At 35.8% G+C, this 19,981-nt stretch overlaps 2 protein-coding genes across 3 annotated transcripts in view; one reads left to right on the forward strand and one right to left on the reverse strand.

The window, feature by feature from the left end:
* Window positions 1-19,981, reverse strand: part of LOC306861073 (ninjurin-1-like) — a gene marked incomplete at both ends in the record, with an annotated part of 649,099 nt that overhangs the window by 393,266 nt on the left and 235,852 nt on the right. The window lies entirely within an intron of this gene.
* LOC306860202 (uncharacterized protein) overlaps window positions 10,798-19,981 on the forward strand; it is a 37,421-nt gene continuing 28,237 nt past the window's right edge. The window contains exon 1 of one of the 2 annotated variants that reach the window (XM_079401774.1): window positions 10,798-11,010. The gene's annotated coding sequence lies outside the window, so the exon portion shown is untranslated. The remainder of the gene's footprint in view (window positions 11,011-19,981) is intronic. The other variant, XM_079401773.1, reaches the window with a different exon arrangement.

A 19,981-nucleotide genomic window follows, 5' to 3' on the forward strand; every position in this document is an offset into this window, starting at 1 on the left:
CTTTTAGGTAAGTCAAGATGACTGAGATTGTCATCAACCCAGATTGATTGAAATCTATTTGCCATTCATGCTAAAGAAAAGTTTTTGCACTCTATACCATGAATTGTGACCCTGAGGTCAATCTACTCACTTTAAAGAGAATACAGTATGTAAGAGGGATTTCAAAATGGTGGGATGATATGAAAGTGCATGGTCGCTCTCAATAAATGTCTTCTATCCTGCTATGCAAGTCTGAGGGAAAGAGAGCAGCATGTGTGCTCCAGTTATTGGGTGTGGAAGGATTGGGGACTGAGCTGAGGAACAGAGGATGAAAGGCGACATACTGTTATCAGGCTGACTGATGGAGGCCTGATGAGGCATGTCCACAGAGCAGTACCAAAATGGGGGAACATGAGAACGTCTGTGGGAAAACTCTATAGTGCCCCCTGCAGCCAGAGAGCAGCTCTGCCACTTCTGATGGAGAAGCCCTGATTTAAGCTAATACTGAATGACTGCTGCGCATGCACGTTTGTTCAGTTGAAATCTGATCATTGCAGGGGAATTTAGGTTATTGTTATCTATAACCAAACTTTTAAATGATCTCTCATTGTAATAAATCAGTAGTAAAATATAAATCTTAGTTGGAAACCACAAAAATTAGAAATGTTGCCTTTAAATGAATTGAAATAAAGTGCTAGAACTCTTAAATAAAAACTTAAAATATAAACACAAAAACTTACATATAAATTGTAGCTAAATAAAAAGCACATAAATGATATAAATTGAAAATATAAATATAAAGCTAATTCAAAGTATTAATAAATGTATTAATAATACTAAAAGTCAGAATGCTGGATTCAGTTAAAAATATTAAATGTCCAGAAAGAGTTCTTAAAACACATTGACCAGTGGGGTATGTTGTCACAATGAGAACCTGCACATTTCAGCTGATTTTAAATAATAAACAATTATGAAATATAAAACAATTCATACACCAGCAAATATGTAAGTAGACCCACAAAAAAGACAAAAACCCACGTTCTGAAAACCCATGTTCTTTTGATTAAAATCAACCTTTATTATACAGTTGTCACGTGAATGAATGTCAGTGCCGTTTTAGTATATTCATAGTAAGTACAGTAATTTTGGTTTTAGAGATCTGTGTTTGTTTAATTGGATTTTTAACTCAAATCATACTTTTTTGCCTTCTGAAGACATGAATACCTTGCCAAAGTCACCTACATGTCACACTTATGTTGTGTTCTTTTTAGTTTTCATGGACTTTTGTTGTGTTTTTATTCCTCATGTGTTCTATGACCCAGTTTTTCCCCATGTTTGATTATGTTAGTCAGTTCACCTGTGTCCTCATTAGTTGATCCTCCTCACCTGTCTGTCCCTCATTAGCACCCCTACTTTAGTTCTATCCTGTTCAGTTGTCCCTGGTCTGGTATTGTGAATGTTGCCCCTACGTGTGTGTCCTGCCTGCCTCCTGTGGATTTATTAAAGACTTGATCATCTTTTTCTTTGTACGCTTAATTAATTGTAGCGTGACACTATTCATTGAAAAGGATTATTAAATCATGGATGTTGAGTCTTATTAACATGTTATTAACATCTTGTTTTTATAGTTTATTTTCAGAAGAACCTGACTTGAGTGCATTTATTATGTATATAGCTTTGGCTTCTACTTGGAAAACATGCAAATTGACTTGTGGAGCATGAGGTTTCGATTTAAAAAAAAAAAAAAAAAAGAGACTGGGCCATAAGGTTGGTGACAGGAGGGAACCGCTGTGAGAGAAAAAGCTGGCAACTAATCATTAAAAAAATGCCTTGAAAAGTAAAGAGACAGCATAAGCCTTACTGAATGCAAAGAGGTCTTTTGACTTCTCAAAACATTCAAGGACTTAGACATACTCAAAGGTTTCTCTAGTTTAGAAATGTAAAAAGCATGTTATAAAATCTCTTAAAAGCTTCAAAATGTTTTGGGTCTGAGTCAACATCTGTGTGTCTGATTTTGGAGTAAATGTCACCAGTGTTATCATTCAAAAGACCTTCTGCATATTTAAAACGTATAGGAAACACTTTATTTTAAGGTGTCCTTGTTACACGTTACATGTACTTACTATCATAACAATAAATTATAATAACAATACATTATGCAAAATAACATGCAAGTAACCCTAAACCAAATCCTAATCCTTACCTATACAGTAGTACATGTAGTTAATTAATTACTTAAACGTACTTATAAGTCAGTGTATAATTACACTCTAACAAGGACACCTTAAAATAAAGTGTAACCCACATATTTTACATTTCCTGCAGAACTGCATTGTTGTAATTTGCATGAGTAAATTCTGATTCTTCTTCTGTTTTCTAAATGTTGTTTTCTGTAATTAACATTTAAAAGAAAATAACTTTTTGTTTTTTACTTTTTTTCAACTGAGATCAAAAAGTATGAAGGGTGTGTAGATCCGTAAACACCTGAAGTTCATGTACTGAAGAAAATGTTAACATTAATTCATGTAAAAAAAAACAAAGATCTGAACTATTTTATATTTCTATTTATTTTATTAAAATTGTTCATAATGCAACACAGCAGCACATACAAAATCTGCTGTTGTGTAATGAGAACAAAAATCACAGAATAAGGAAAAAAGGAGAAAAATAGCAAGAAAATTGGAGTGTGGATCTTTCTCTTTTTATTATTACCATTTTGCATAGATTAATCACAATTTAAATGATAGCGTGAATTTTGTTAAGCTACATTGTTGCATTTCCTGCAGAACTTGTATGATGTATAATTTGTATGACTAAACGCTGAAATAATAAACAGTAAAAATTAAATTAAAGACTCCTCCAAACCATCTTGACGACATGTAAAACTGTTGGATTCAGGATAAGGTTGTTATCACTAGATGGCAGTGTTATAAAAAGGTTGTGCAGGGCAAACCACAACATGTTCTTCCAGTGAATGTCTAGCAGGACAACTAAAGCAAAAAAACACTTTTTTTTTTTTATAAAATAACAAAAAATACAAATTAGAAATAAAGGCACTACAAATAAAAAAGCTGATGCTGAAATATGTTTTAGCTTCATGTCTGCATTAAACAAAGCTTTGCTGTCTCACAATTAATATTGGTTTAATTTAGCAGCAGACACAACAGGTAGGAAAAAGCTACAGCTCCAACTTGTCTGCTGTAATATGACTTACACGATATAACAGTATGACATTTTAATTGGTACATCTATATATTCTGTTGTCTGTGCTGATGGCCAGTGGTGTGTTATTGGCCAGCACTGAGGCTGGAGTGCTTATGTAAAGGGGATCTCAGTGGGGTTTTCCATTGCACAGTTGGAACGTTCTCCACTCTGCTCCTGTTTTGGTCCCTGGCCACAAGAGCAATCTGTGCCCCGCTTCCAGTTCCTGATGGCCGGAATTATAAACTGTTTTCCTATACTATGATTATATGCACCACATATCTGAAATTATCTCTGACGTCAACAACGTTTTATAAAGTATCCCTTTTTCCAGTCAAAAAAGGGGGGGAAAGTCATATTCTGTTAGATATCAGTGCACTTTCCTATTTGTAAGGTAAATGAATAATTCTGAGTGTTTTTCAATTCATGTCTATTGATTATTCATTGCATTTTATTCAGAGAGCAGATGATTGAAATAGAAGCTGATCTTTATACACTCAGAGACAGGCTGTTGTGTATTGGTCGTTTAGCTGAAGATATGCAATAAAAAAATATTTTTAGGCTTGAGTTTTTGAGTCATGAATTATTGACAGTTTTTTCTCTTTAAAATTATTCATACTTCACAGCTTCTGCTCATTATGCAAAATTTCTGTAACATGGAAGTGATGATATATTTCCATCTTTGTTCTCATATCACCTCCTTCGTAGCATTTTGCAAACGTGTTTTTAACCACAACGACTTAAGCAGAGTCTTTATTCTCCGGATAATGCAAGCTCAAGGTCAGCCGAATAGTTTGAGGGAAACAACATACAAAAGCAGCAGCCATAGCCTCAGTCAACGCTAAAGAAGTTGCTGATGGCGTGAGTGTGTGTGTTAGGGTGTGAAAGGTTAAAGCTGACAGTTCTTGCAAAAAAACTGATGAGCCAAACTGGATACAAAGGAAAACCTTGAGTGGGACGTGTGCAAATGAAATGTTTTCATGCAGAAACCTGTTACAGGCAAATTGGTATGTAGTGTAATATGTGGTAGAGACTGAAGCTGCCTGTGAATGTTTAACATTAATTTCTGGATATTCAATATAGCCTATATTTGTATGTTACATAGCTATTCAAGCAATAAGGCACATGAGGTCATGATATTGAAAATAGGTCATTATATAAAATGGATCACTTTTTGTATTCCTCATTTGTAAAATTGCTTTGGATAAAAGCTCTGCTAAATTAATGTAAATGTAAATATAAATGAATGTTTCAGCATCCCCTGCCACCCCTTTGGTTGTGGTTATGTACACAATATAATGCCTTAAAGGGATAGTTCACCCAAAAATGAAAAATGAGTTTCTTTCTTTTTGCAGAAGATACTTTTTAGAATGTTGATAACAGTTTCTGTCACTTTCATTTCAGATTAAGGCGGGGTCACATAAACAAAACGTTAAATGTTTGCAAGCAAAGAAGGTCCATTCATTGTTAATGATCAAATCGGAGTTTTCACGTGATGTCACATCCTGAATGCCGACCTGGAGGTCAAAGGGCTTCCGCTGCCTGCTAGTTTTTTTTTTTTTGTTGTTTTTTAACAGGTTTGTACAACTGTATACAAGGTGACTTGGTGATGAAAAAAAGTATGGGATGGAAGTAAAAAATGATATTTCTATGCTTTTGCATTTTCTCGCAAAAGTATTGCGCCGAGAAATAATATGAGGTGAGAGGAAACAAGAGATTTTGCGAGAAAACGCAAATATACCTATAATAATCTTACAGTGAAGATTTATTTTATGACTGTACATTAATCCCTATCCTCTTTTATTATATGTTTAGCCTAAATTATAGGCATATATTTGTCCATGGTTTAAGTAGGCCTATTTTTCTCGGTTGAGTTTTAATGGAAGTATTGGTGTTTTAATCTATCTTTGAAGCGACACACAGCCGGAGACTGAGAGGTAAGACAAGTTACTGTGCTATTTTTAACACTTCAACCTTTACAGTTGTGGGGAGAATCAGTGAGTAATCGATTTCAACTGTATCTCTTATTATGTGACTGAATGTACTTTCTCATTTGCTTGAATAGTGCAATGAATGAAACTGTTAAAAAGCCTTGCAAAAGCACCTAGCGAGTGAAAGAATCTCCACTCTGACCCAGTTCATGCGTTCTCTCTTCAGGGTATATCTCTTTTTATTAGTGACCTCTAAAATCTGGGGGAAAGACTGCTCGGAGTATAGATACATTCATTTTCTAATACTGTACAACCTGTCTTCTGCATGTCATAATACAGATTAATAAGGAGATGAAACTGGAACAGAGAAAAAAAAAAAAAAAAAAAAGGCAAAAAGGTACTTAGCATATGTAAAATGGGTGACAACTTTTCTGATACCATACAATGAAGAAAAGGTCTCATTAAAATAACACAATGCCTAATAAAATACTTTGACATAGTCTTTTATTATTATGTAATAGAAAAAAAAATATGGTTCACTGTTTATTAATATTTGAAAAAAACGTCACATTAGGCCTATGTGACCAACATGCTGAAACATGTCTTATGACTATGTTCAAGGTCAGTAGCTGTTTTAAAATACAAAAATTATTGAAGGAGAATCAAAAGTTATATTTTGAAAGGTTTTGATAGTTATATTAAAAGTTATATGTTATGAGAAATAGTCCATTACATTTTCAAGATTTTGCTATTTGTGTATTCTTTATTGTAGACACACTTATATGTCATTGACCCATTATTCTTTCCACTGCCACAGCTCCAGTGTGAACTAAACAGAATAAGGGTGAATCTATCACCTATTTCGGATGCGCAAACGACAATAGTGCGTGCAAGACTAGATTTCAAAGACTTCCAAGAGGAAAGAGCAGGCTAATTGGAGACCTCTGTCTGGAAATAAGACAGCTTTTGTGTACCTAAGACTTAATAGCCCATGTTTTTGAGCAGCTCATAGAAATCCCAATAAAGACAGAAAAATCCCGTTTTAAAAATAAATTTCACCTTTTTCAAAATATCACCCATCACAGACTGTCCCATATTTTTCCTCACCATTATGTCCATGTGATTAATGAAGTTCTCCGACTCACTTCAGTCAATCTGTGCTGGGACAGAAACGCTCAGACTAACTTTTACTGACCAGCCAATTAAGGACTTGAAAAAGTGAAAGTGATGTGACATGTGGCCAAGTATGGTAACCCATACTCAGAATTAGTGCTCTGCATTTATCCCATCCTAATCCCACACACACAGCAGTGAACACACAACCGGAGCAGTGGGCAGCCATTTATGCTGCGGCGCCCAGGGCACCTCAAGTCGTGGTATTTAGAGTGGAGAGAGCGCTGTACATTCACTCCCCCCACCTACAATCCCTGCCGGTACCGAGACTCGAACCCGCAACCTTTGGGTTACGAGTCTGACTCTCTAACCATTATGCCACAACTTCCCCAAGTTTCCCATGAAGTTACGATCACTAAAGGACGCCACTGTCAATGTGCTCATTTATTGGATCGGTGACATTCATGCAGTGCAGATGTCAGCACACATGCTGAACCGGACATATGCCTTTATGATTTACCACCATACTCAGTTAATGTCAGAGTAATCCCTGCCCTACATCCCCATTCAAATATAGCTTCATAATTAAGGCCATCTAGTACACGTGACCAATAACCCAGCCTGGGAACGATTCCTTTTAATCGTATTGTACTACCGGAAAACCTGTACCAGACTAAGCATAATTTATTCTGTATCTGTTTAGATTATGATATAGCCAATTTTCTATCATTCTCTGTAGAAGGTTGGCTTTTATGTAACCTTAAAGCAATAGTTCCCCCCAAAATTAAATTTTTTTCAAAAATGTACTCACCCTTTGTCAGTCCAAGATGAGTTAATTTTTTCATCAGAACAGATTTGGAGAAATTTAGCATAACATCACTTGTGGTATTCTCCACCGTGAATGGGTGCCGTCAGAATGAGAGCCCAAACAGCTGATAAAAACATCACAATAATCCACAAGTAATCTCCTGTCTGTCATTTAACATCTTGTGTAGTGAAAAGCTGCATGTTTGTAACAAATCCAGCATTTTAAATTTAAACCATTGCTTATGGCCAAAATACCAATTCATAATCCATAATAAAACTTCCTCCATTTAAAAAGTCTATCCATCCTCTCACATCAAAAACCACTAAAGTATTTGTTTATAACTGTTGTTATAGAATGACATATAACTGTTTTGAATTGTTTTGCGTGTAATGGTGCTTGATCTGTGCATATTTCTCTCCTGGAGAAAAGCAGAGGACTGGAAGCAACAGTTTGAAGTTCAAAGCGTCTTAATGATGGATTTGTTTTTGTTTTTTACAAACATGCAGCTTTTCACTTCACAAGACATTCTCATTCTGACGGCACTCATTCACTGCAGAGGATCCTTTGGTGAGCAATTGATGTAATGCTAAATTTCTCCAAATCTGTGTTTTAAGAACCAAACTAATCTACATCTTGGATGGCCTGATGCTGAATAAATGTTCAGCACATTTTCATTTTTAATTGTACTATCCCATAAGTTAATTCAAGCACCTGCTCAGTTTCTATTTGTGGTATATTTGTATTTGAAGACAATTGATTTTACCCAGTTTCAATGAAGCATACTGTTGAGAATCACATCCATCTCGCTTTTTATCTGTCCAACAGGCAACATTTCAATCTGTGTTGTCTTTAAGCAAGCACACATTCACAGTTACTGCACATTTTTATTATATATATATTTTTTGAAGGACATTATTTTTCTCTGAAGAAGGCTTTGTCACACAAACCCAAGGCCGCAGTGCAAACTTGTGTGGGCGAAAGCCAAATTTCACCCTGAAAGGCTATCTGTAAAAGACAAATGCGTGTTAGTTCCAACACAGGAAATAACCATATGATGAATAGCATTGCAAAGGCTGCCTTCATCCTTTGATCCCTAATTCAGAAATACATGAACATATGTATTTTTTTTAAAAAACAGTGGTTGATTGTAAACCATTGCACATACAGATTGCTTATTTATGTGCATTGAACAGGTTGCCATTTCAGTTTTGACCTCTTACTTAGATTGTATTGCAACTACTACATTTGGGAAATTTATTTATTACAATTAAATGGTAATGCATGACGCAGGGACACTGTGTAGCTGGTTTAATGGGTGTGCCTGTGGTCCAATTATAGGTTGTCTTACACAGGCCTGCCAATGGGGCCATTTCCTCCCTTCTTAAAAACCAATTGCTAATTATAGAGCTTTTGTTTTTATGGACCATGGGTCAAAGACAAGGCTTTGTTATATTTTATTTTGGTGCTTTATTTTTTTTTTGCGCACCACTTTTTTGGAGAACCACTAAAAAAAAAAGTATTTATCCAAAACCAAAACAATCACTTGTGTACAGATAATTTTCTGGGTTTTGTTTACACTATCAAGGTCATACAGCATTGGTCTTCATACAACAATTAGTTCCAGTCCACAAATCTGATTGGCTGAGTGGCTTTTTACTGTCTGTGTTTTCATGTTTCAGACTGGCAGTCCGTGAATTAGTGTTGGATTTTCAGTGGCTCTTTCTGCGGGTTACATTATGCCAGTATAGGTGGCGGTAAGGAACAAGTGAATCAATTGAATCATTCAGTCAACTGATTTGTCCAGAAAAGCAGATTCATTGAACGAAACAACTAACTGTTATGAGTGTCGTTGAATTATTCATTCAATCGATTAATTCAAAACTCTGATTCTCTCTTTTTATATATCTTTCCTCTCAGTGAAAATGACCTCAGAGCACTTCGGTATTAATTTTAATTGGTATTAATCACAAAATAAAAGACTGTACATTATCCCTTAAAGCCTTTGTTTGTGTGGCCTTTAACATATTATTATCTTATCTAGCACTGCTCTGGGTTGCTAGCTATAATGAATTTCTTGAGGCTGTATAGTGTGTGTTTAACAAATAAATTTCTCTCCACATTAAGCTGCATTACTATCTAGATTAGACCACATTAAATGTTCTGTTCTTATCAGTCACATATACTTATCAGAGAATGACGTAATAGTTGTTTTCTTGAGAAAACAACAATAATTGAGCATATTCGCATTTGAAAACGGAAGCCACACACGCACAGGGGTTAGTTCCTGCGTAATTACACAGCCATCTGTCCGTATCCCATTGGCACACTATAGACCTTGTACAGCATCGGTGCCCTGATCTCTGTGGTTCAATGGTTCATCCCATTAAGAACAGACTAGCTCTTCCCAGAGAGACATAATGGCTATATACTGGAAGAAAGGACTTCTCATTTCCCTGTCTGACTGATTAACTTCATAATGGCATGAGATCATGTAAATTACCAAACTCATCCCTACATGCTGAGATGCCTGTATTATTTCATTTGTAGAAGACTACTGGTATGTCTGAAGCTTTAATGACAAAATAAAATCCCACAAAGCTCATAAAGAAACTCCAGTATATTAACTCTTGTCATTGCATATTAATGCCCAGTATTGTTCTTTCCTGAGCACGAGCCTATAAAATGTCCAAGTTTATAAAAACAAAACTGGACACAGCGGTGAGGGATTTTCGCCACAGCATCGTCCTTTTCAACTGATGCGCAGATAATGAAATGATGTTTGTTGCAGTTTAATCCGACATAGTAATCCCGTCACTCGCAATCTGCTAGTGCTTCTCAATCCTAGCCTGGAGGGCCCCAACTCTGCACGTTTTGGATGTGTCCTTTATCTGACAAACTTCTCGCAGTCACTACTAATGAGTTGATGACAAGAGAGACACACAAAATGATGCGGTCCAGAATTGAGAATTACTGAATTAGTCACTGCAAATCCTTTTGAAGGCTATTAAATACTAATAGTGACTAAAGCATACAGTCCCATCAATTACAGAAATATGAGAGCATGCTTACTCAATTCAGTCACAGAATTAGATTTATTGCTATAAGTATGCTTACACATAAGGAATTTGTCTTGGCGAAGCTTTCAGTAGCCTACACATTAAAAAATGTATAACATTAAAAAACAAGACACAGATAATAAAATGAAGTTAATTATATGTGTATGTGACAAGACAAACAATATATAGGCTATGTGTACTATAAATTCTATATGCAGGTACAATTATGAAAGAATGTGAATAAGAAAGGGGCAGAATTTGTTTTAAAAAAAGCATGTGCTTTTTATTTTTTACTGCACATGATTTGGGGTTTTTTTGTGCAAAAATGTAAGATATTCACCTGTTCAACAGTATCAGAGGAATAGAATAATACAAATTGTAATTCATTTTTTTTAATGGGTCAGCCTACATTGAGAGGCCTTATGATGAAGGGGCCCAATAATGTCCAAAAGGGCATATCCTAATCATTTTGTCCTGGGAAGAGGGGTTCCTTAAAAAATTTGTCCCAGGCACTGTGAATTTTAGTGATGCACCAATTCACATACATGGGGATCAGCCAGTGGTCACAAGAAAATGGCTAATTACACGTATTAAATAATTTTTAATTAAGAACTAAAGTGTAGAAATGTTAGTAGAAATGGAGAGAAAATATTAAATGGAAACGCGCGTGTGTGAGAAAGAGAGATAGAGATAGAGAGGGAGGGAGAGATTCGGTGATCCAGATGAAAGCAGAGATGATTTATTTCTCTGGGGGAGCGAGAGAGAGGGAGGCAGAGACAGACAGCAGCATTGCACGCCGATTGTCTTGTCAGAGCTGCGCCGATCTAATGCGTCTCTAACAAACGAGTCTTTAACCCTCGCAAGTCTTCAAAGTTTGGATTTCCTCATCCATCCCGTGCGTACTCTGTGCCGCTCCGAGCAGGTAAAACAACTTTAGATGTTTTGGTATGTTGTCTTAAATTTTTCTTTTATGTAGGCTAGCCTATTTCCTTTCAAGCCTTCCTTCCTATCACATATTGGCACCGCAAAACATGCGGAACATCTGTGAAACAAATTAAGATATCACGATTTCGTGTTTATAGATTGCGATGGAGTTTGTGAGTGCAGCAGTCGTGAAGATGTCGCACAAAACCAAACATGTAGGTGCGTGAGGAACAGATGCTGTTTCTCTGCACTCGATTGCCTCCAGTGTTGCGTGTTTTAATTATTCCTCTAGTAATTAGAGTCCTGACCGCATTTACGCCGAAAAGTTGTTTAACAGGTGATTTTTAAGCTATTCTTTGAAAAAAGAAATAAGAGTGAGCGCGTGAGAGAAACAGATATGAGATTAGCGACGTGCATCGCTTCGCGTGAGATTTTAGAAACTGTTTTGAGAGCAGGTGCTCTGAGTAATGTAGCAATAAATAGTCTGGGTTGAAATGACATATTAATTATTAATAACGGACATATTGTGACATAACGTTCCCTAAGTTTATTCATGTTTTTTGTCATGCTGTGGTTAAGCATAAGTTGACTATTAGGCTATTCGTGGTTCTGCACTTATTTAGCTTATTATTTCTTATTGTCATGTTGTCCTTGCCATTACTGAGATATTCATCCATTTATTGTACAAGTAGGCTTAACTCGAGAGTGGTGGTTTAGAGCTGAGAGAAATTCAGGGTCAGTAAAGCCTGTGAGTGTGTATACAGCTTTATTATACTGTCAAGGCCAAATGTCCTTACAAATACAGTGACATAACATGTTTAGCATGTCAAAAACCAAGGACATTTGGTCTTTTACTATTTGAAAGATCGGTTTGCCTATTATTTAATAACGTCAACAGGTTTTAGAGCAGTGTAGGTATAAAAACATTTATGTGACGTTCTCACTCATATAGATTCAAAAGTCTGTGTATGTTCTGAATGCATAATAAAATATCCACATGCTGACATTTTGATGACATTTTTTAATTTCCGTTTTGAAAAAGTCAGTAATATTCGGTTTTGTAACATTTAAATTTATGTCTGTCAAAGCACTGCATTTTTAGACTCCCACACATCTAGTTCTCTGTCATTACTGTATTGTTTTCAGTCAGTCATAATAACCAGGAGTCTTCAACCTTTTTCATACAAAGGACTTTGTTATGGTGCTTACATTGAAAAGCTATTAATGTACTCATTATTGATGCACGGTATGTTTTAATTTGACTTTTAATTGGAATGTGGGAGGAAAAATAAAACATTTATTTGAAACTTACGGCAATACAAAGGCAAAGTTACACACTCTTTTTTTCTTTGAATCTGAGCACACTTGAACCAATCCCATTTGGCATAATCTAAAAGACATTTTTTTCTTAATGCATAATTTCATTTTTCCTGGTCTTATAATTCATATACCTGTGAAGATGCTTTCTGGCACATCAGATTGCAATAATTTGTTCTATCAATTGCCAGACACACCAAAAGAAATCCAATCTTTTGTAGACAGAAAATATCAGACAAATTAGATCTGAGATCTAAATGAAAAAGGATTCATTCTTAAATGAAAACATGAAAATGGAGGATTTGCTGCGTAACAGTATATAGAGAGCCTGTCTATGTAATGGCAGTACTTGCATACAGTACATGCCATGCCTCACGGATGCAAAGATCATTGTGAAACCTTCTACAGCTTTCAGCTGCAGGTTGTAGCTGCTGAAACAGAGACCATTTTACCCCATGCCACACTTAAACAGTCTTTGCAGCCAGAGAGGTGTTTGTGAAAGTGACAGACGCACCCACAGGTGAGCTGTGAACTTGACTGAAATCTTGCACATCCTTTTAACACATAGCAGCATGATGCAGGATTTCCCAGCTAACACTCATTTACAGGACTTCACAAATTCTAAGCTCTAGAGCAGATCTATTATAAATGGTTAATGGCCGTGACGGATTCAAAATCAGAATGTGCCAAAAACCAGCAGTTGAACGGATGGGCAAATGGGCCACAGTGGATTAGCAAGAAAAAATAAATAAACAAACCAAACAACAAAAAACTTGGTAGTATGGATGTGGGATTAGTTTGATTTCAATGGAATTGCACTAAGAATAAAAGAGACTCTCATGAAATACAGTCATTGGTGGTCTAGAATATGCAGGTCCGATTAAAAAAAAAAGAAGAAGAAGAATCTTATGCTTGCAAAATAAATTAATTGTTTGTGGAGGATTCAAGTCGTCAGGGTCAGCTATGAGGTAGAAACTCTGCCAGGATGTTTTCTGACCTTTTCTTCAATCTTTAACTTTTCTTGAGTTTGGTATTTGGTATTTTTGCCATTAATTGAATAGGACAGTTAAAGAGAGACAAGAAACAGTCGGATACATGAGAGGAGAATGGAACTCAGAAAGGACCATGAGCCAGGGCTTGAACTCGGGTCACCCAAAATGCTGTTGCACCATATGTCTGAGCACTGCCCACAAAAATATGGCTGTGACTACACAGAACAAATATAAATTTACAGACAAAAAAAAAAACAGCAGCTGTGGTTGCCAGAAGTTTACCATCATGGAGACAATGTTTCAGTTACTACTGAGTGGTATATTGGTGCCTGTATATTTTATATTCAATTATATGATATAATGTTATATAACAAGTCTACTTGAACTCAAAATCTGATTTTTAACTAAAAAATGTATTGATAACCACAATAATAATACAGGTAGTAAAACAACATGGGAATGTCATTATACTGTTTTTCACCTTAAATTATATAATATATCATAGTTTTACTTGTAAAAATCATACACTTGACAGTATTTTACAGTAAAATTAAATATAATGCAAGGTAAACCATTTATAATCACACGTTTATGGAACAGTAACTTAGAATTAACCAGTTTTACATTTTTATTTTTACTTTTTTATTTTTAAATTACTTTGACTATATCATTTTTACAGTTTATTTCTGCAAAAAGTACAAACAATTTTGCAGTGTAAATATAACAAGGTTGCAATGAAACGGAAGTAGACAGATCTTTTCTTCTGTATTGTGATATAAATGAAATTATTTGAAAGGGAAAAGGGTAGGGACTTGGTTCAATGCATTAGTTGTTGATTGGATGTTGAGATGTGGCTGTTGCGCTGAAAAGTGGAGGTAGATGAGCATAAACGGAATGTAAAATGATTGGAGAAGTCTTGCACACATCACCAGAGAGAGGTTTTCACTGGAAGATCCATTTACAACATTTTGATGAAAAATTTCATGGTTAGAATATTGAAAAAAAAATATAAACATATTCACGGATTGAAACTGATAGCTTTGTGGGCAGTGTGCCGGCATATAGTGCCTTGCGCTTCAGGCGTCCTGAGTTCGAGTCCCAACTTGTGGACCTTTCCTGATTTTGCCCCCCGCTCTGTGTCCTACTTCCTGTCTCATAACTGTCCTATCATAATTAATGCAAAAATGGCAAAAAGAAATCTTTGAAAATAACATATTCACAGATTAATTGTTCAGGGCAAGACGTACAACATGCATTTAAAAAATGCATGCCAGGCCCCTAAAGGATGTGCCAGCTTGCACATCTGCCTGAAATCGACTGCACCTATTGCTGGGGCCACTAGGTGGCAGCACGCAGTTTGACTGCTGCTTTTAAGAACTCCTTAAAGGGGTCATCGGATGCAAAATTCACTTTACAAGTTGTTTGAACATAAATGTGTGTTGGAAGTGTGTGTACACATCCATCCTATAATGATAAATATCCACCCAGTGTTTTTTTTTAAATCCCTATTTTAAAATGCCCTTTCTCAAATCAGGCTGTTCTGAGATTTCTGTCAGAATGACGTAGTTCTGTACAGGCCCCCTCCCACGAGAGTTGATTGACAAGACCATCTTACCTTAGACTCGCCCTGAGTGAGCTGAGAGCTGTCTGCCATTGTGTCAGCTCTGGTGCAGGGGAAGACTAGATGTCTCAGATTAAGCGATTGAGGTGTTTAGTTGTTGGATGTAATAATGAATATAGCAGTCATCATTTACTCCCGACATCTGAGCAGCTGAAGACGGAGAGGATTAACGTTACTTTCGCTTTGAAGTGAATGCGCCGATCCCCGATCTGCCTAAATGCATCTATGTTCACGTGAATCTATCGTGATCCAGCCTCACCTACAGAAGAAGTGAGTAGAACGATTTTTATGAATCTTTGCAAATTGCCTTTCCTAATAATGTTCTACTTAGCCAGTTTAGCTGCTAAAGTAAACGGTACTGCTCATCACCGCACGGAAGAGAGGGGCGGGGTCAGCAGAGCTCATTAGCATTTAAAGCAACATGGACTAAAAAACAGCTTTCTGAAAACAGAGCTGAGTTTGACAGGGAAAAGAAGGCGTTTTTTACACTACCATTGAGAAATTTTAACCAAAGTATGTTATAGACTTTTCATTAAGACCCTAACGAATCATATCAACTTGTGGAAAATGGGCATCTGATGACCCCTTTAAAAAAGACGGAAAAAACTTAAAACTTACATGAAGACAACAATAATGTATATGTGAGAAGTTCATAAGGTTCCTGCATTTGTACAGTTCGCGTTTCAAACAATATAAAGATGACACAATGTCATCTTCAGGTCAGGTGAAATGGTCGTAGTAAACATGCACCTAATTTAATAACTTTACTATATACATACTGACAAATGGTCAGTATAGTTTACTAAAAAGCCTAAAACATTCAACTGTGTGCAAGATGTAAAAGCAAATCCCAGATTGTAGTAAGAAATTTCTCAGCCATCTCACAAAAGATGCATATTCTCCCATCCAGGGGGGATTATCTGTCCAATCGGTAGACTCTCTCATAAAGGTGGCAATGAAATCAAGTCAAGACAAGTACCCAGACGAGATTAAATCCCCAGCTGAGGTTTCCAAGACGCCCATGAACGTCACTCCCACTTTTTACAGCGACTCTGAATGACGACTTTAGCTCAAAATGACATTAGACACGATCAAAACAAATGTAACACCTTAGACATTATCCAATGTAATGAAAGACACCCATTCACAGTTATATTGACGTAATGGTGCATTGAATTCATATAAAAGCACCCCTGAGTCCGCTGATATGCCGAATGTCAGCAGCATCATTATCTGCGTTTCTACTGGATGGAGCTCTGAATCATTTCAGCCCCCATCCTGCGTTCTATCACCTCCAGCTACTCAACAAATTACGCCACTTATGAGAGTAAGTGCTGGCAACCCTCAGCTTGACAGGGTGGAGAACCTTTCCTAGAACATATGCTAGCGAGTTCGCATTTTTTAAATAGCTTGTTATCACAGCGTGGAAACATTACATGCTACACTCTCCATAACACTAGTGGAGGGAAATCACAATCAATGAGTCACAATTGAAGCTCTATATGCAATCGGTTATTTATAAACATGCTAATGCCCATTAGCACTGTGTCTCACAACATTGTTTTCACCTCTTGGATGGTGCCAATTAAGAGGTCACTTAATTTTGGAGACTCAGACAGACAAAAGCTCAGACAAATATATTCAGTGCAAAATAATGCATACACATAACCCACCATATGAGCACTATATGAAGCCTTTCTGTTCAGTTTCCAACCAGTGCAGCATCCAATCCGACTCCTGTGGGCCACCTTGATGCTAGACTACATATAGCAAGCACTTTCAAGTTAGATTCGTACCTTTTGCCCACACACTACACACCTCCCACAGATGCGTTTTGTAAAGTCAGTGTATGGACGGGTGTATTTCAGTACTCCAGGCGTCTAAGTCTCTTGTCCAACATTCAGCTCGTAAGCTCAGATGATTTAAACAAATGAAGCAAACACTTGCTTCTTGTTTACAATATATATGTGTGTGTACTGTGTATATTTATTATGTATATATAAATACAGACATATACAGTATATAGTTAGAAAATATTTACATGTACAGTATATATTTATGTAATTTACATATATAAATATGTTTAATATATAAACTTAACATATTTTTCTTAAATATATACAGTACATGCATGTGTTGGTGTGTATATTTAAATATACACAGTACACACATATATTATGTAAACAAAAACTTTTATTTTGGATGCGATTAATCGCGATTAATCATTTGACAGCCCTAATATAAATATACAAAGCAATGTATATTGCTTTTGTATTGCTATTGTATTGTATTGCTATTGTATAATGTACAATGTATATGGATATGGATGTATTGACAATATCTAAAAAAAAACTGCTGTCAGAGAGTGAATTTACATTCTCATTCAGCCCATCTGCTGTTTTTGTTTCGTGCAGATGTTTTTACTTCATATCTCAAAATTATACAATCTAATTTAGATTAAAAACAGCTCATTCTGCATGTATTCAGCATCTTTGTTTGGATTGTGATTAGAATACAGTGGTTGCCTGTAATTGTAAATGGAAACAGCAGGCAAAAGCCTTTGTTTATATGAAGAGATTTATTTGATTTGAGATTTGTTGTAAAATTTCAATTTAGTTTTGTCATTTGACAAATTTCAATTTCACAAAGAAATGTACAGCATTTTGTCCAAGAAAAAATAAAAGACATATTTTTTCATTGATAATTAGTCTTAAATCTCATTTTGTAAAAAAAAAAAAAAAAAATTGTATTGTGAAATCATTATAGTGAATTGTAATGCATTGTGAGTTGAGTGAATCGTTACATTCCTATCATTTTTATATTAATAATAATAATTGACAATAATGTTACTTACAATATAACATTACAGTATATTTACACAGTTTTTTAAGTAATAAAAACTAAATGATTCAGTGATGATTCAATGATGACGGAATTTTAACTCATTTTAAAAGTTAGTCTTGGGTAAAGAGATGGAAACATTAAAAATTAGTTGACTAAAGCATTAGAAACCACACAGAATGGAATAGAAGCTATTATAATGTCAAATTAGGTGAATACATGAAATAAATGTTAAAAAAGGCCTTGATATTTTAATTAATGTCGTATTTAATTAATACCATTGTTCATATACAATAAAACCAACTTATAAACTCCACTAATTCAATTTATGAAACTAAAACAGTTTGTAAACATTTTTCTGTCTAAAGTTAGTACATGTGCTGTCATTGCATAAATAATTCACTGTACCAAATGGTGTAGGATTTTATTTTAAACCATTTTCACTCAGAATTTGCTAGTATTACAGAAAATGGCAACTAACAAGAATGGTAAGAAAGACAGTATTTTCTTGTAAAATGTACTGCAATAATTCTATACTCATTACCTTAAATTTGATTGACAACTGAACTCATTTTTTGAGCGTGTAAAAATGTATGTGTGCTAGATTACTAATAATATCCCATAAACATACACATTTTCAACAATTAATAAATGAATCAGCTTGAAGACATATGTGTATTCCTGTAGTTCAGACAGTAGAGCATGACGAGAGCAAGGCCAAGGTCACAAGTTTGAATCCCAGGGAATGCATTAACTGATGAAATGTACTTGAAAGCACTGTAAATTTGGATAAAAGCGTCTGCCAAATGTTTGTTTGTGTATATGAAAAGAAGTAAGAGAGAGGGTATCAAACAGGTCACAATACGTAAGAACTGCATGTCTTGAACTTGTTGGAAGATGTTAATTGTTGCTTTTAAGTGCCCCATTACCTCAGCACATGCCCTCATTCATGCCAGCTGAGGTCATAAAGAGTTAAGTTGAGAGCTTACAGCACAGTTGAGATGCCATACATCTGCAGCCACGCTGATCACCAATAATTTTCACCCCCTGCAGCACTCTTCACTAACATATTAAAGAGATATAATTATTTTACAGTGCAGGCTACAGAGGATGAGTTGCTCCCCTTAAAACAATCGCAGCCCAGCCATAGAAGTGTCATGATAGCCCCTTTAGCAGAAACTAACACTGGACAGAGTGGAAATTATAGTGTAATCGAGATCCACGGACTACTAAGCCATTACAAGGGTCATGTGAGTCTTAATGTACTCGTTCACACTCACGCATTCTCTTTCTCTCCCTCAAATTACTTCTAATCATCTACACGATATAATTTCAAGCAGAAGCGCTCTCCACCGCCTCGCTTAGGCACCTTCTCAGCATAATTTTGTTTCCGATTGCATGTGAAAACAGACAGAACAGCTTCCACTTAAGCATTTGTGATAAAACAAAGCAAAAAGGGCTTTGTGAGTGAGATATGCAAGTTGAGGCTTTCTGCATCACAATGAAAGCTGGAGCTTTTGTGTGCGCGTTTGTGACGTGCAGTGCTTTCGATTACATTCAAAGTGAGGTAAATATATTCAGGACATGGGAGCAAACATAAATCAGTGATGAGGACTCCTCGTTTTGTCCGCCATTACTCCCAACTTGAGGATAAAGAGAGATGGAAAAAGAGAATGGAGAATGAGATGAGGAACAAAAAAAGAGATGAAGCCTATGCCATTGAAAGTTTGAGCCTCATTATGACAGCGGTGCTATACATACTCTTGTCATTTTAATGCTGTCCCACACTGAGCCACTAATCGTCCTCTTTCTGTTTATTTATCTAGGGAGGAGGAAATAAAAAAACACTGCGGCGGTGGAAATTAAATTACTGCTGTTGATGGCCTAATATAAATGTCTTATCTAATTTTATTTACAGTAAAGACAGTGATAAATCTCCGCATATTTTTTATTTATTTTTTAATCACTATGAATGGGCAAGGTGTGTTATTCAGCTCAAAGCAAACCACAACAGTGGACACATGAAAAAGGTGTGAGCACAATTTGGAGCCTTTATTTTAAAAGAAAATGTTGTAAACTGTAAACTTTTTAATAATGTAATGACTACATTTCTGCATCTCTGTTGGCACCAAATGAACTTACCTTAAAAACATTACTGACCAGTCATATCTTAGCAACTGTTGCCAGCCTTCATTTTC

The sequence above is a fragment of the Barbus barbus genome (assembly GCF_936440315.1).
Source record: "Barbus barbus genome assembly, chromosome: 41".
NCBI classification, from domain to species: Eukaryota; Metazoa; Chordata; class Actinopteri; order Cypriniformes; family Cyprinidae; genus Barbus; species Barbus barbus.